Source organism: Salmo trutta, chromosome 28 (assembly GCF_901001165.1).
Source record: "Salmo trutta chromosome 28, fSalTru1.1, whole genome shotgun sequence".
Taxonomy (NCBI): Eukaryota; Metazoa; Chordata; class Actinopteri; order Salmoniformes; family Salmonidae; genus Salmo; species Salmo trutta.
Genome location: NC_042984.1, coordinates 21,541,194 through 21,557,784, shown reverse-complemented (window position 1 = coordinate 21,557,784; position 16,591 = coordinate 21,541,194). Strand labels below are relative to the sequence as shown.

Genomic DNA, 16,591 nt, shown 5'->3' with positions numbered 1-16,591 from the left:
GCAACTGAGGGTTACTAAAAACATGTGTATTTCACATATTTCTCCCGTTCTTTGTTAATGATTTGGACCGCTGCATACACTCTGGCACAGTTAAGCAACCTAAATGAACTCTAAGAGGTTCTGACAGTTGTCTCACTCCCACACAGGACATGCTGATGTATGCTTGGAGGCCACAAAGAGGCGGACTAATGAGTGCTTGCTGTTGCTGGAAGCTACTCCTTCCTCTGATTACAGCTCTCTGAATTTATTTAATTAATGCCGAATAATTTCCTGGTGGCGTGATCTCGTATATATGAGGAGGCCTGTGACTGGCTGAAGGTTAGGGCCCAGATAGGCCTGTTTTAGCTATATCTCCTGTACATCTCCTGTACCACAGACCCAGGAACAACAACCCAATACAACCCAACCTGTCCCAGAACAAAAGCTTGCACACCTAATGGAGGATACCCCAGACAGAAGAAAACTGACTGAAAGGGTCTACCTGGAGTTCTTCACTAAGAAACACTCAGTTTCGTTTTTCATTGCCTGCCCTAATGAACACGATCCAGGTTTACAACACACCCTGCAGAAAATATGGTTCAAGTTAATATGCACTACACGATCACACATTCTGATGAGAGAAACACTTTTCTGTCCACTGTAAAATTAACTGCATTAGTCATGCATAAATAATTTAGTTGGCTGATGACGTACTTACAGTAATTCATGCATTGACGCAAGTATGCACGGAAGCAAGCATGCACAGTCACTCATACAGGTGTACGATCTTAATTTGAGCCAGTTTGCTACAGCAGGAAGATAATGTGGATTACATTTTCGTATGGGTTGATACATTTTCTGTAAGGGGAAATCAAGTCTGAAATGTCAAAATGGAAATTACAAAGTTCAAAAGCCTTTTTAAACCTCAAATACACTACATGTTTTACATTTCCTGAATGGCATTAAAGTTTTCCTGTAACAGGGTGATCAAATTAAGATCATACATCTGTATGCACACACATTATTTCAGCTGCATGTACATATGCTCAATGTTTATGTGGTGTTTGGATAGAGGTACAGTAAGTGATTGTTCCATTAATCTACATCTAGTTGAGACAACAGGGCGGTGTGAAGACTCCCACAAAGCCTCTGCAGCGCTCAGGCTTTTGGACAGTGCCGCTGACATTTAAAGGTCCAATGCAGCCATTTTTATCTCAATATAAAATAATTTCTGGGTAACAATTAAGTACCTTACTGTGATTGTTATCAATTAAAATAGTCAAAAAGAAACATAAATATCTTCTTAGTAAAAAACAATTTCTCAAGCAAGAATTTTGCTAGGACTGTCTGGGAGTGGTTGGAGTGGGGAGGGGAACATTGAAAAGTTCTGTTATTGGCAGAGAGGTTTGGAACTCTCTTTCTTATTGGTTTATTAACTAATATAAAGGCCAAATCTCCCTCTAGCCAAAACAGGCTGAAATGTCATTCTGTCTTTTGAAACAGCTCTTACACTAAAAGGGCATTATCATTTTAAAAACTTTTTTTTTTACAATTTCGCAGTATTATTCCAACCTCCTACTGTGGAAATATATATAAAAGATAGGAAAATCAAGTTTTTGACTGCACTCGGTCTTTAACTTACGGGTTCTCCAATACCCCTCAAGAGTCATGTACAGGGATGTATAGGAATAGATATTTGGCATTGAATGTAAATCTGAATGGGCACGTTTTTCAGGCCTGGGTTTAATTATAAACACAATAATCCATACCCCAGAGCTATTCACACAGACACACATTTCTTACGACTTGTGGGAACTGTCAATGCGAGATTCCAGGGACACTTGGAATGATTGATTAGTTCCTAAGAAGCACAAGCAGCCCTGTTTATTTATGTGGGTTCCATGCATTGTAAAAGGAAAAAAGGTTATGAATTATGTGTAAACCTGAATGCAGTGTAAGAGATATACTGTATATTATAAACTGGGTGGTTCGAGCCCTGAAAATAAATTTTTACTGTTCTAATTACGTTGGTATCCAGTTTATAATAGTAATAAGTCACCTCGCGGGTTTGTGATATATGGCCAATATACCACATCTAAGGGTTGTGTCGTGCATAAGAACAGCCCTTAGCCGTGGTATATTGGCTATATACCACACCCCCTCGGGCCTTATTAATTACTTTTAGGCCTACATTAGCATATGCATAGCCCAGGCCCTTTGTAAGGTTTCTCAATGGTTGCAGCTGTACATTTTCAGCCACCTAAAGATCTGTCTGAATGAACAGTCAATCAGCCAAATTAGCATTTTGGAGAGTGTATTTTCCTCCACTATTTCGCAAAACAATTCATTCCATGATTTGTAGGATTTAATTGCCCTAAGTGTATCATAAAGACATCCACAGAGACATATTATCCCGTCTTATTTTGTGCAATTTGTTGAGAAAATAATTGTGTTGAATATTTGCTTAGTCATCACTCCAGTGTCTCTCTCTACCTGTCACTTCAGCAAGAGAGCAAACAGCTTGTGTTTGTTTCCGCTAGTTAGGAAAGCATCAAGAACAAGATAGTATGAAGTCGCAAACTCTAGCCTAATACACCCAAATTAACAAACTTTTCTGAATATGATATCACAAATGTATGAGAGAAATGAATGCCTTCATGAGGAGTAATTTTATGGTGGTGAGGAAAAGCAGCCAGGGTCAGTCTGTGGTGTGCTGCTGGTGACAGCGAGTTTATGGGCCGTAGACTCCAGGTTCCAGTACAGTGAGTTATGACTGAGCCAGTGTCCTCCTTCTGCTGCAGGCCCATGGTGGTGCCCCAGCCACCTGTGAAACTGTCCTAGGTGTTTCTGGCTAGCTAGAGGTGCTGAGTGACAGCAAGGTGAAAAACAATGCATACCATTAGCTTAAAGCTCAGCCCAGACCAGATTCAGACTTCCTTTGGCTAAAGGGTAGGGCTGGGAATTGCCAGGGACCTGACGATGCAATATTATCACGGTAGGTTCCGATACGATATGTATTGCGATTCTCACAATTCTATATTTATTGCTATTCGATACTGCAATTTTATTGCGATTCGATGTTCCAAACATATTGCTCACCTATGTCCGCTGCAGAGGGACAAGAGAGAGCCATAAGTAAACGAGTTTTGATCAGTCATGGAAATTAAAGTGCTGAAAACATGCTGGCTTCCTATTTAAAAATAAGATGAAGAACAAGCTATATGATAAAAAACACCGGTGTTTCGGTGCAGGTACAGCCGACTAGCACTAGCTAACGCTACCTACAGTAACAAAAAATATACACTGAGTGTACCAAACATTAGGTACACCTTCAATTCCACAGGGATGCTGGCCCATGTTGACTCCAATAATTTCCACAGTTGTGTCAATTTGGCTGGATGTCCTTTGGGTGGTTGACCATTCTTGATACACACGGGAAACTGTTGAGCGTGAAAAACCCAGCAGCGTTGCAGTTCTTAACACACTCAAACCGTTGCACGTGGCACCTACTACTACTATACCCCGTTCAAAGGCACTTCAATCTTTTTGAATGCCCATTCACCCTCTGAATAGCTCACATACACAATCCGTCTCAATAGTTTCAATGCTTAAAAATCCTTCTTTAACCAGTCTCCTCCCCATCATCGACACTGATTGAAGTGGATTTCACAGCTGAAATCAATAAGGGATCATAGCTTTCACCTGGTCAGTGTATGTCATGGAAACATCAGGTGTTCCTAATGTTTTGTACATATAGGCCTATATATATTTATTTTATTTTTTATTATAAATAATATTGCAATATGGTAACTGTATGGATTTGTCCCCCATCACTACTAAAGGGCCACATTCATTATATCAAAAAAGATGGGCTGCAGTAGAGCAAAGTAAAGAGGGGACATGATTGATGTATTCTATCTCTCTCACACGCACAACTATTTCGCCCACACAGAGCCAAAATCACAATATTACCCAATAGCCAATATGGCCACAAGTGCCTCCAGCTAGAATCACCTTGATGACATTACGTTAGTTGTTGGTCCACAACAGATCTTGGCAAAACCAATCCTAATGTGGCAGATCTGTGAGACAATCTCTTTAAAGCGGAATTGTTCCATCATTCTCTGCCACTGAGTATAAATATATCTTTCTCTCCTATTTGTAGCCTCGGGGAAGACAACAACTCAGAGAAAAGCAAGCAAGGATCGGCATGAGACTGAGACTGTCTTTAATTGGTTATTGGTAACAAGAACAAGTTCACTTTGCTTAGTTGCTGGATACCAATCCTCCAGAGGGTTTAACAACCATTTAGAGGTGGACTCCCAGAGCCCAAGGCAGAGCGAAGGAAGGATTTAGTCTTAATGAACTGTCAACATAGGAGTAATACTTCTCTTTGGTCTTTTGATCAGCCAACATAGTTTTTCAATGTTGGAAATAATAAATGGTCAATACTAAGCCAGTTAAGCCAGGAAACTGAATGAATCATATGTGTCACCATGTACAATTCCATCAGCAAACAAGATTGGCATTTATTTTTTATTAAAAGGTTATAAGGGAAATAAAGTGTGATACCTATCTAATTTATTTGCTGTATGGTGACAGTGGTATTGTGATTACTATACTGAACAAAAATATCAACACAACATGTGTTTGGTGGTTTATAAGATGGTCTCATCTTTCATGAGCCGAAATAAAAGATCCCAGAAATGTTCCACATGCACAAAAAGCTTATTTCTCTAAGATTTTGTGCACAAATTTGTTTACATCCCTATTAGTGAGCATTTCTCCTTTGCCGAGATAATCCATCCACCTGACAAGTGTGGCATTACACAGGTGCACCTTGTGCTGGGGGACAATAAAAGGCCACTCTAAAATGTGCAGTTTTGTAACACAACACAATGCCACAGATGTCTCAAGTTGAGGGAGCATACAATTGGCATGCTGACTGCAGGAATGTCCACCAGAGCTGAATTTAATTTTCATTTCTCTACCATAAGCCGCCTCCAACATCATTTTAGAAAATTTGGCAGTACGTCCAACAGGCCTCACAACCGCAGACCACGTGTAACCACGCCAGCCCAGAACCTCCAAGTCCGGCTTCTTTACCTGTGGGATCATCTGAGACCACCCACCCAGAAAGCTGATGAAACTGAGGAGTATTTCTGTCTGTAATAAAGGCTTTTTGTGGGGAAAAACTCATTCTAATTGTCTGGGCCTGGCTCCCAAATGGGTGGGTCTATACTTTCCTAGGCCCACCCATGGCTGTGCCCCTGCCCAGTCATGTGAAATCCATAGATTAGGGTCCAATTTATTTATTTTAATTGACTGATTTCCTATATGAACTGTAACTCTGAAAAATCGCTGAAATTGTTGCATGTTGCGTTTATTTTTTTGTTCAGTGTACATGGATCTGTAATACGTCATACACATCACTAAATCAGCAAGATCCCTCCAATACTACGTCATATTATTTTTCACTGTGTTGGAGAAGGGGAAGGGGAACACACAAGCACCACAGCTGAAAATGTCATTCACCATCAAAGTATAGGTAGCCTTTTTATTCTTTAAAAAGGTTACTGTGCAGCAGCTGAGACAGCCCCTTGAATCACTAACCCCTCCGGATCCCCCCGTGCTCTTCCTAACTAGCCCTTTCTCTCTCTCTCTCACACACACACACACACAGACACGTGGCTCTCCATGACTCTACAGTTTCCACACAAACCAGGAGGGTGAATTCATATGGGGCAGTGGCGGATTACAGGAGACTTTTAGGGCTCTCAGATGCCCCCGAGCTCTCTGGAGCATAGCTAGTGTATGCACACGGGGAGATGTGTGTGTACAGTATGTGTGAGAGAGAGAGTGTGTGTGTAGTGGAGCTTTGCACACTGGAGAGATCTGGCCCAAATGTAATCCTTCTATTGTGAGGTGGAGAGGGTTGGAGAAGAAAGGGCTGAGGCTGTCTGCTCAAATCCTACTTGCACTACTGCAATGCAGGGGTTTAACATGGAGATATGAACACATGCCATGACATGCCTACACACATATACACTAGATAATAGATACACACATATACTACCGTGTATGAACTGGAAGCCTTGCAGGGACTCTGCACTGTGCTTCAATGTTGCACACAGCAATTCCTATATCATGTTGATGCTTCACATAAATATTCAATACTGTCTCATTGTCCCCTCCTTCATATTAAAGAAAATCCATTTGGGCCAAGCTAGGTTGATTCACATCAGAGGTAAGTGTTTGTCCAGGTTTATATCCTCTATAAGACCACAGCATCACACCCCGATGTGCTGGCACAGGCCACTTTTATAGAGCAGTCTTCTCCAGGAAAATTGTTAGCGAGACGGCAGATAGGCCAGGGAATTGAAGCTTGCAGTTCTATGAGGAGAGAGTCAACCGCTGAGATAACAGCTGACAAAAGAGTTGTAAGCAAAGAAAGAGGGGGTGGGAGAGCGAATAAAAAGAAACAAGAGAGATATAAATACAAATTATATTGATGGTGGCTGGTTAAGCTGATCTCTCCTTTTACATTATTCCACATCTGTCTTTCCAGTTGGCCTCAACAACATGGTAGAGTAGAAATATAGTGTATTATGAAAAGAAATAGGTATAAAGAATTAACACATTATTTGGATAGTCTGTAGAGCATCTACAAATGGACTATCAGTAACATTTCAACTAACTATCTACTAACCCTAACCCTAGCCCTTACCTTAACCGGATAATGTATAGTTTACATTCAAAATGTACTGTGAATTTTCTAATTTTGTGACTGCAGTAGTCGACAGTATAGTTGTGTAGGCTAGGCTACATGGCAGATGACTGACAGTGGGTGTCTTTCCTAGTCAGCAGAGACAACCCTTCATAATGACACTCTGGCTCCAATTATTACACTGCTGATATAGGCAGTACAGAGCAGTACAGCGAGGAGGGGAAACACCATACGGTCAATCATAGCTGATACACTGACTGCTTATAGAAGCCCAATTCAGTGAGCATATACTGTCTGTATATCTCGAGTCCTCTCATGGGTTTACAAACTAATCAACTGAGCTTATTTCAACTGGGAAAAGATTTAAAGAGATAGCCTACTACAAAATTAACTATGTATGTTGCAATATTAGTGAAGTGTAATCATTTAAATATTGGATTTTCAATGCATTTTATAAAGGGCAACTATTCTGTTTTTCTGTGTGCTGTTTCTGAATTTACCATCACACACAGTGTTCATCTCTATGTTTGATTATTCTACAGAAACTACTCTCTTGAGGAGAATCCCTTGGCCTTGAGTTAATCCTCTCCCCTGTCCCTCTAAACTGTAAACGCTTCCAGTTTATCAGTAAGACCCCAGAGACCACAACTCCATTATGGGGATCTTATGTTCAAAAACAAAGGTTCAGTGACTGAATATGGCTTTTACATCAAGTCTTCAATTCCTGAAACATATGGCGACTACACTGCACCCTCTAACACCCTTTTGTTATGTTTTTATTTATTCACTTTTTGGTCAAGTTCAAAAACACTTGTAATAAACCGATCATCACAGTTCACTTCTTTGAACAAAATGCAATTTTTCACCAAGCAGCAGGCCATAAATCCTTGGTGGATGGAGGGCAGCCTTTTAGAACTTCCTCTAGTCTAGCTATCTGGCTGCTTCCCTGGGAGACAAATCTGTGTTTATGTAGAGAAATAAGGCCATCCATCACCCAGTGCCACAGAAACAAACGGTCAGCTGCGGACTGGAATAAATGAGCATGCAGTTTAAGATGAATTACTTCACTCTGTGGTGGCTGCCAACTAATGTACCAGAACACCCCAAATCTGCACTAAATAGAAAAACAAGAAAATGAGGATGATAAAGAGGAAAGAATGAAAATATACATAATGACTTGTTTTGCATAATGATTCATAGATCACTGTAGTTCATCTGCTTTCTTTTAAGCTGCAGTATATGTCTATAGCAAGAGGAACTGACACCCTCCAGACTTCAATGTCATCAAGCAACAGTGGCAACCTAAGCATAGAACGTAACAACAACTCACCAGGGGACTTATAAAGTCTCATAAATATCAAGTAAGTTTTAGTCAAGTTGTACTATGTGAGCAGCTATACAACCCTTACAGCAATATTACCCCCATTACAAGTACCAAGTCCTTCTATAGTCAGAGGCTGATGGAATGAAACCCACCTTCAAGTTTCAAGTTTTATTAGTCGTATGTACAGGATACGCATGGTATACACCGTCCAACGAAATGCTTACTTCAAGAGACTGTTGGTCTGTATCCTGGCATTACCCACGAAGGGGGTTTCTGTTTCTGCCTGAACCTATTGTTGAGTGGTCAGTAGGTGTTAATATAGGTCATGAGACAGACAAGCTGTCTGGGGTGAACAGACTGGTCCCCGTGAGCAGACAATCACCTTCACACTCTCTGTGAACCGAACCAAGTGGTTCACTTGGTCACGCAACCTAAAGGGTCACGCAACCTAAAGGGTCACGCAAACTAAAGGGGATCAGATGATTTTGCCATGACATGTAAAACTGACTAATTTAGTCTCTTTCAGATTGACTACAGTCCTCAGACAAAATTCACCAGGCAACTTACTTAGAATCTGACGTGACGCATCTCCTTGAAATCCAAAGTAAGGTTTGAGACAATGAATATGCAACTTGGAGGATGACTCCCACCAGTGAGTCAACAGGGATGTTTGTACTTATGTTTGAATCAGCCCACAGTAATGGGGTCTCATTTGGAACCAGTTGAGGCTCCTCAGAGGAGGAAGGGGAGGACCATCCTCCTCATTGAATTCCATAAAAATCAAAATAGTGAAACATAAAAATATTCACGTCACCAAATAATTTACTAAAACACACTGTTTTGCAACAAAGGTCTACAGTAGCCTCAACAGCACTCTGTAGGAGGCTCATGGTTCTCACCCGCTTCCATACACTGTAATTATGACAACTTCCGGAGGATGTCCTGCAACCTATCAGAGCTCTAGCAGCATGAAATGAAATGTTGTCCACCCAATCAAAGGATCAAATAATTAATCTAGTACTGAAAGCATAAACTACAGCTAGATTGCACTACAGTGCATAAAATGTGATGAGTAGTTGACTCAAAGAGAGAAAGACAAAAGTTGAACAGTTTTGAACAAATTCATTTCTTCAAAAATGAAGGAGAACCAAGAGAGAGAGAGAGAGCTAGCTATATTTCATTGTATTTTAAACATTTTATTTCACTTTCACTTACTTAACTAGCGAATGCAGCTAGCTAATTTAGCCCACTCAAACACCTGGCTCAAACAGAGAGGGATCATGCTGTTTGTATGTGGCTGCTATGAAAGTGAACTGTGTTCCCGTGTGATCAGGAGTGTAGTCATTCTGCCAATTCTGTTGAAAAGTGTTTTTTAAACGGAAGCAAACGGAACGAAACAGAGATAAACATACCTGAATTTGTCCAATAGAAACTCTTGTTTGCAACTGTTGGACTAATGACTACACCCTAGATAAGCTAGATGCAGGCAAGAGTGGGCAAGGCGATATTGAATGTGTCACCTTGATAACTAAAATGTTTCTCTCGACCTGTGTGCACCTACATTATAAACTTTCATTCATAGGCTAGGTTGTAGCAACCTCATGATGGGTATAGGGCAAATTTTTGTATCTTGTTGTAACCTAAACCAATCAATGTTACATTAAGCTGGGTGAATGGAATAATAATGACAGTCATTCAATATGCTGTAATACAAATAGGGTCGTGCGCATAAAGAATGATCAGCATCCCTCATCTAAAATGGCACAGACTGCCAATGTTTGGAGCCTATTAGGCTGCGTTTAGACAGGCAGCCCAATTCTGATATTTTTCCACTAATTTGACCAATCACATCAGATCTTTTCACATCAGATATTTTTAAGAGCTGATCTGATCTATGCTGACATCTGAGTGTCCTTATGTGGGCACAAAATACTGCAAAAACATCTGTCTCCTAATATTACAAGAACAGTTTTTGACTCTTGGACAAATTACTTTTCTAAGGCTGTGTTTACACAGGCAGCCCAATTCTGACCTTTTTTTCACTAATTGGCCTTTTAATTAATCAGATCAGCTCTGAAAAAGATCTGATGTGATTGGTCAAAAGACCAATTAGTGGAAAAAAGATCAGAATTGAGTTATAATAAAGCACTTATTATGAAGAGTTAGTGCAAGGGTATTGTATTTTCTAAAAGGTACCTTTCAAAATAGCTAACTGCCATTTCGCAGGACTCATCGGTGTCTTCTATGGTGTCTGCTTTTGGCTTCTGAACTCGCCTAGGCAAACCGAACAAGAGCGCTCGCATACTCCCTTAAAAGACCATCGCTTGAAAAATGAGAAAAAGCGGCAATAGTACAGTTTGTCCATCTTGAGACACCATAGCCAATATATACTTCCTCAAAATAGTTTGAATTAATTTAAGATAACTCAAGAAATCTGTCATTAATGTTGATGTTTTTGCCGCAGAGATCTTAGTCAGCCAATTTTACATCTAACTAAGATGTTTGATGCAGTATTTCTCAAGTGACAATATGTGCATGAAATTAGTCGTCAATCGTTGAATGACTTCGGCTCCAAACTTCAGTTTGCCTTTGTGTGCACGAACAGCCAAACAAAACCTTGCCAAAGACGAAAACGAACAAAACGTCACAACATTTTGTACAAACTGTTCCGAACTGTTTCAGATGCTAAGCATGCACACGCCTTAAGGCTCAGTGTCTCCTGCTGTGATGCGACTGCATTGACCTGAGAGCCTAGTGATAATTAACTGTGAGATCAACTGTAAAGTAGAAGGGAGTCATTTTCAATTTATCTTTCATTACAAACCAAATGAATCACTGACCTTCCAAGCATACCAGCACAGGGAAGACTAGAGGAAAGGCAAGGACAAGTACTTTAACACACATATATTATTAAAATGAGAACCGTCATTGTTATCTTTCAAGGGCCTCTCCTGTAATACATTTTTTTTCTCAGTTTTGTCATTTTCAAAACTGTATCTTTGTGTGTTGCAGTGATTAGAATCCAAACAGCATCAGTTGTCACTTTATCTTTATTGTAATGTCCATGAATACTATAAACAGTATCAAAACTGCATATTTTGAGTATTGTACAGTGATTAGATCCCAAACAGCATCAGCATCTAAATTTGGTAACTTTATCTTGATTGTAATGTCCGTGAACAGGTTAAACAGTATCAAGGGTATTCAGTACTCCTTAATGTCTCTGCACGGGATATAACATAGTATATTAATTGCACCTATAGAGTAGAGGTGGCTGCATGGTGATAACAGTGGCTGGTGATAAGGCCTTCAAAAAGTATCCACACCCATTGAGTTTTTCCACATTTTGTTATGTTACAAAATGGGATTAAAATTGATTTCATTGTCTTTTTTTTGTCAAAGGTCTACACAAAATACTCTGTAATGTCAAAGTAGAAGAACAATTATAACAGTTGCAAACAATGTATGAAAAATAAAACACTAATATATCTTGATTAGATAGGTATTCAAGCCCCTGAGTCAGTACATGTTAGAATCACCTTTGGCAGCGATTACATCTGTGAGTCCCTAAGAGCTTTTCACGCCTGGATTGTGCAATATTTGCACATTGTTCTTTTCAAAATGATTCAAGCTCTGTCAAATTGGTTGTTGATCATTGCTAGACAACCATTTTCAAGTCTTGCCATAGATTTTCAAACAGATTTAAGTCAAAACTTTAACCTGACCACTCAGGAACATTCACTGTCCTCTTGGTAAGCAACTCCAGTATAGATTTGGCCTTGTGTTTTATGTTATTGTCCTGCTGAAAGGTGAATTAATCTGAACCAGGTTTTCCTCTAGGATGTTTAGCTCCAATTTATAATTTTTTTACCTGAAAAACTCCCCAGTCCTTAACGATTACAAACATACCCATAACATGAGGCAGCCACCACCATGCTTGAAAATATAGAGAGTTGTACTTAGTAATGTGTTGCATTGGATTATCCCCAAACATAACACTTTGTATTCAGGACAAAAAGTTAATTGCTTTGCCACATTTTCTTCAGTATTACTTTTGTACCTTGTTGCAAACAGGATGCATGTTTTGGAATATTTCTATTCTGTACAGGTTTCCTTCTTTTCACTCTGTCAATTAGGTTAGTATTGTGGAGTAACTACAATGTTGTTGATCCATTCTCAGTTTTCTCCTATTGCAGTCATTAAACTCTGCAACTGTTTTAAAGTCACCATTGACCTCATGGTAAAACCCCTGAGCGGTTTCTTTCCTCACCGGCAACCGATTTAGGAAGGAGGCCTGTATTTTTGCAGTGACTGGATGTATTGATACACCATTTAAAGTATAATTAATAACTTCACCATGCTCAAAGGGATATTCAATGTCTGCCCCTTGGAAAACAAAACATTGCTGGTCTTTGTGGTTGAATCTGTTTGAAATTCACTGCTCGACTGAGGGACCTTACACATAATTGTATGTGTGGGGTATAGAGATAAGTTAGTCATTCAAAAATTATGATAAACACTATTATTGCACACAGAGTGAATCCATGCAACTTATTATGTGACTTGTTAAGCACATTTTTACATATCTGAATTCCCCCATCTTTATGCACCTTCGCCATTGGGTTGAGATCTGGTGACTGAGACACACACACACACACACACACACACACACACACACACACACACACACACACACACACACACACACACACACACACACACACACACACACACACACACACACACACACACACACACACACACACTTTAAACCCCCTATGCTCCTTTGAGACCCCTCTTTCAGTCACTGAGATCTCTTCCTCTGACCATGGTAGCCAAAATAATGGGCAACTGCGCATTTTTATACATGACCCTAAGCATGATGGGATGTTAATTGCTTAATTAACTCAGGAACCACACCTGTGTGGAAGCACCTGCTTTCAATATATAGTTTGTATCCCTCATTTACTTGTGTTTCCTTTATTTTGTCAGTTACCTGTATCTCAGGAGAGAGGAGTGCACCATTCAGCCAACCAGTGGAGGCTGCTGAGGGGAGAACGGCTCATAATAATGTCTGGAACGGAGCAACTGGAATACCATCAAACACATAGAAACCATGTGTTTGATGTATTTGATACCATTCCACCTTTTCCGCTCCAGCCATTACCATGAGCTCGTCCTCCCTAATTAAGGTGCCAACAACCTCCTGTGCAACCAACGTTTCTCAGCTCCCTTTTACGATCAAAAACACCATGTCAACACGTTACCAGGGCTAACCATGAACCACAGTGATCTATTCAGAATGATGAGGGCGCCATAAAACATCACAGAATATGAGCAAATAACTATCCTCTGCTTTGACAATACAGGCAAACCCACATATACAACTGGCAGTATGTTATCAATTATTCAGGAGGAAAACCTATTGTGAAAAGCTAGAAAAAATACAGAACCCAAGGCTATGCTGTGATAAATCTGTGTACAGCCCACCATCTGCTACCTGTCAAAGCTAACGGTCACTGTGTGCACAGCAGCACTGGGGAAACATTGATCACTGATACACTATTTAAATCTGAATGCAGTGAGAAGCACAAGTACCTCAAAAACGACTTGTGTCGGAAAAGCAAGTCTATCCTGACAGGAAGTCAAAATGAGTACTATGCAATTCAGTTGATTCAGACTTGTTTGTTTGGAGGTGTAAATGTGTATCCATATGAGCATGGGTGACCAATCCTGGGTGCACACCTAAAGGCCACTATAGCCCTCTAAGCTAAAACATATATTCCAGAGAGCTAAAGCAAGTCTTCAGGTATCAGGATAGGTTATTTAGCACCACACAGCTGCATTGACATTGCCCTCCTGAGACTTCAAGGCATATGATAGTGTTGTACATACTGAATCCCAGAGCAGCGTAGTATATACTTTATGTGTTTATATGAGGTTTGTAAAAATATCTCCATCCTTCTTTGCCTTAATTAACTCATGTAGAAATATGGTCCACTAGCCACCCACAGGAAACATTTGTCTTGGTGGTTAATCAAAACCCACCTGCCTCAAAATATTCAGACTTAACAGGCAAAGGTAAGTTTCTCTGGTCCACAAATCCTGTATCTATCTTGTAGGGTTACTGAGTTACTATCCTGAGCTTAGCCCCAAGCCTCCTCTGTCCATTTTGGGGAGGGAAGAAACAGAATGTCCTGCTTTCAGGCTTAAAGGTCCCAAAGTCAAAATCATGTTTTCCATAACATTGGATGATATTTGGATGAAACCTGTTCATAGTAGGTTGACCCAAGTATGAAAAAATGATGGTAGCTGGTACATTGACAAAATTGATCATAAAGTTACTGGTCCTCTCTCCCTATGTCAAATGCTTGGATTCAGAAGGCAGGCATTACTTCTGGCCAGGGGCGGAAATCCCGGGGGGGGGACGGGGGGAACACGGCCCCCCCATCCTGGGAAAAATATGATTTGTCCCCCCCAATATATTACTGAAACATAACTATGTAATTTAAATAATATTAATAATACGCAATGAAAGCAATTGTGCTGATTATAGACACTTAATAGCGCGTTTTTAAGTTTCAAAAGATTGCAACCCACCACCCTTTGCCTCACAATGGTTTGATCCACTGCCAGTTCCTTAGCTTGCTACGTAACTGACGTGAGGTTAATCCAGTCAATCGAGCACACACACTAGCTGAATATGCAGAGCTAGCGCACAAATATTAACTATTAAGCTAGCTAGTACCTATTCCATTTATGTGGCGTCGTCAAAGATGGAATCAGCATGCAGATGATGTAAGTTAGTGCTTTAAAGTCCCTGTGATAAGGTTAGCGATAAACTGAAATACAAACTGAACAGAACTACACTCTCTTCTACCATTGTCTTAAATATATTTAATGGTCTCGTTGCAAAAGCTAAATTGTCGCAAGTGAACTTTTATTTATTTATTTTATTTCACCTTTATTTAACCCGGGTAGCAAAGATTATAGCATACACCACTGAAACTGAATTGGTGCTCGCTAGCTTTGCAAATTCAGCTATTGTTGGAAGCCAGCCAATATGAAACAAACTATTCAAATTACAAAAGGTTGCAGCATATGTTGTGTAAATGGTGAACTCATACAGCTGTCAACTCTTGTCATTTTAATCCGTTTCACATTTGCTAGCTACCTTTTAGATCGAAGCCCAAATAGAATGATAGAAGATGATAGAAGCCCATCTCCTACTGTAAATAACCTACACACTGTGTGTGTAGCCAGCCAGCCAGCCAGGTAGAAAAATGGCAGAAAAATAAAAGACTGACATCAGAGTATTTTTCAATACACCAAAACGCATAGTAAGAACCCTAGTAGCCTAATATCTCAAAGACTAGTTTATAAAATGTTCATAAGAAAGAAATGAAATTCTAATGGAAATGTTTCACAATGATGTCATTAGGCAGAGCAGGCAACAGATGGCACACAGACAGCAGAGTCGGGGACAGATATGCAGGGACAGACTGGCAGAGACAGGGAGTCTCAGGTAAGTTTGTTGAGTCTTTGTTTGGCAACATTATGAAAGGTTCTCAATTTTTTTGACTTGTAAAATAGGAACATAATTGGAAAATGCCATGGATACCCCCACTCTCAACTTAAACTGGTGACTGAACTAAGATTTGTTAAAGGCAATGGTATTGCTGTTGTGATTAGTTGTGTAGTTTTGGGTACCGGTAGTTAGGAGTACGGCAAACACCTTATTCCTTTGGTTCCTCAATATACATTTACCATATTACAATGTAGGCTATGTGTTACAGCACTACTTTTGGTGTCCCCCTCAGGAATTGCTCTTGAGAAAATTTCATGTAATTGTCCCCTCCAAAGTTGATATCAGATTTTCGCCAATGCTTCTGGCGTTATGCAACGTCACATAATGCCGGGCATTTTATACACCAATGGTAGCGTCTTATAATCTTAACTAATTTAAATTTGTAAAGCCTTAAAACTGTCATTACATGTACGCATCATACGGCTTGTTTTACAAACCGTAACATAACTCAAGCAGAACGTGGCAGAGCTATACTGGTAACTAACCCCTCTGTGTTGTGACTTTTAGCTAACAAGCTACTTACCAGCATGCTGGAAAAAGCACACTGTGTTGTGGCTGGATGCCATAGTGTTAATTTAATGTTACACTATTTACCGAAGAATGAAGACATCTGACAGCAGTGGCTACTCTGCATTTCGTGTGGAAAGGCTGCAATGAAAATGATCATGTCACAAGTGTGCAGTGCACATTTCAAGCTAAGTTGCTTTATCAATTGGGGAGAACATTCAATGGGTCTTGCCAGGAAGTTCATCCTGAAGACGGATACAGTACCATCCTTAACAGTAAATCTTGCAAGTGTAAGTATCAGAGTTTGATGAGTCTGACACGGCGGCTGTAACTGTGGCTGCTTTGACTTGTGAATAGTTTATTTTCTGAAACACACCTGATAGTCACTATATGGTTTTGGTTCTTCCATCCCCCCTGTATTGAGTCTGATAACTTCCAGCACACAGCTGACACGAAGGAATGTTGT

General features: G+C 40.0%; 1 protein-coding gene across 5 annotated transcripts in view; it reads right to left on the bottom strand.

The window, feature by feature from the left end:
- Positions 1 to 16,591, bottom strand: part of LOC115165799 (synaptotagmin-2) — an 86,908-nt gene that overhangs the window by 45,544 nt on the left and 24,773 nt on the right. The gene's annotated exons all lie outside the window — the stretch shown is intronic.